Source organism: Austrofundulus limnaeus, unplaced genomic scaffold, assembly GCF_001266775.1.
Source record: "Austrofundulus limnaeus strain Quisiro unplaced genomic scaffold, Austrofundulus_limnaeus-1.0 Scaffold1, whole genome shotgun sequence".
Classification (NCBI taxonomy): domain Eukaryota; kingdom Metazoa; phylum Chordata; class Actinopteri; order Cyprinodontiformes; family Rivulidae; genus Austrofundulus; species Austrofundulus limnaeus.
In genome coordinates this window covers 7,096,342-7,098,007 of record NW_013952403.1, presented here as the reverse complement: position 1 = coordinate 7,098,007, position 1,666 = coordinate 7,096,342, and the positions used below count along the sequence as shown (strand labels likewise).

At 32.9% G+C, this 1,666-nt stretch overlaps 1 protein-coding gene across 1 annotated transcript in view; it reads left to right on the top strand.

The window, feature by feature from the left end:
* LOC106516890 (protocadherin alpha-13) overlaps window positions 1-1,666 on the top strand; it is a gene marked incomplete at its 3' end in the record, with an annotated part of 6,751 nt that overhangs the window by 2,875 nt on the left and 2,210 nt on the right.

Here is a 1,666-nt window from a genome sequence, read left to right as displayed (position 1 = left end):
GACACTGTGTCACAGCATCCAGTACAGATCTGGAGACAAACGCTACATGTTAGTTGGACCCAGGATGAGTATAGGATCTACTATAGGACCCGGAAATCATGCAAACACTCTGGTGTTACCTGACAGGAGGAAAACTTCTGAGGAGGTAGGACTTGATATTAAAATGTATTTCCTCCTTCCGTGTTAAAATGTTTGTTTGCTATTTGATTGTTAGTTATTTTGTTTGTTTGTGTTTTTGTTTTCTTCTATGTTGGAATCATGGTTCAGAATGACTGAGTGGTAAAATTAGCACTTAGAGTAAATAATCACTAGCACACATTTCCTTGTTATAAAACCTAATTTTATTCTGAATAAATCAGCTGGTACACCCCATCAGTTCTTTGTTTTTACATAAAAGCCTTACACCACGTTTATTCAATTTACACTAATCATGCCTGAAATGTTTTCTTTTCTTTTCTTTTCTTTTCTTTTATTTTCTTTTCTTTTATTTTATTTTTGTACGTGGTTGGATGAATACCTTTGTGAGGCATTCAACAATTTAAATTGTAATCACACACACAAGTGAACACTAAAAAATTGGAACGATACCCTGTTATATCTGAAAACTGCTCGTTTAAATACTCATACATTTCATACAACCTATTTTTCCCTTTTAGTTTTGTTGTGCATTCTAAAATTCAACACAACCTGTGTTTATATATTTAAGCAAATGTTTGAACTTTTTGTTTCATAAAGTCAACTGTGTGAGTTTTGAGTTTTGTCATTTAGTTTTGCCTTCTTTTATGAGTGCTGTTTTTTATCAGATAGTGATAATTTTGTCAGAGAACATAATTTTTAGAAGTTTATATCTTATTATGGAGACTAAAATGGCAGGATATTTCTCGTCTCTGGCCATGGTGCTGAAAAATACCCTGCTCCTTTGTTTTCAATGAGGAAAAACAAGACTATGAATAAAACAGATTTTATGCGCCCTAATTAATAAACTGCGCTTTCAGATAAATACAGAGACACATTTAAATCGGTTGTGCTTTTGCATATGTGTGCATATTTTGCTATATTTTATGTCTACTTTTGCAACGACTTCCCACATCACTTGGTGTCAGTATAACAATAATATTCCTGCGTGGGTCTGTGAAAACCACAAGAGTTGTCCTCTTCCTGTGTGCGGTTCATAAAGAGAAGCGTCGCTTTGATGCGGATGGAAATCACATTTAAAACGGAAAATAAGCATTTTTTTTGCAATAATTTCTTTGTGATACAGATTCTGGCAAANCTATAGGACCCGGAAATCATGCAAACACTCTGGTGTTACCTGACAGGAGGAAAACTTCTGAGGAGGTAGGACTTGATATTAAAATGGATTTCCTCCTTCAGTATTAAAATGTTTGTTTGCTAACGGATTGTTAATTATTTTGTTTGTTGTGTTTTTGTTTTCTTCTATGTTGGAATCATGGTTCAGAATGACTGAGTGGTAAAATTAGCACTTAGAGTAAATAATCACTAGCACACATTTCCTTGTTATAAAACCTAATTTTATTCTGAATAAATCAGCTGGTACACCCCATCAGTTCTTTGTTTTTACATAAAAGTCTCACACCATGTTTATTCTATTTACACTAATCATGTCTTAAATGTTTTATTTATTTTATTTTATTTTATTTTATTT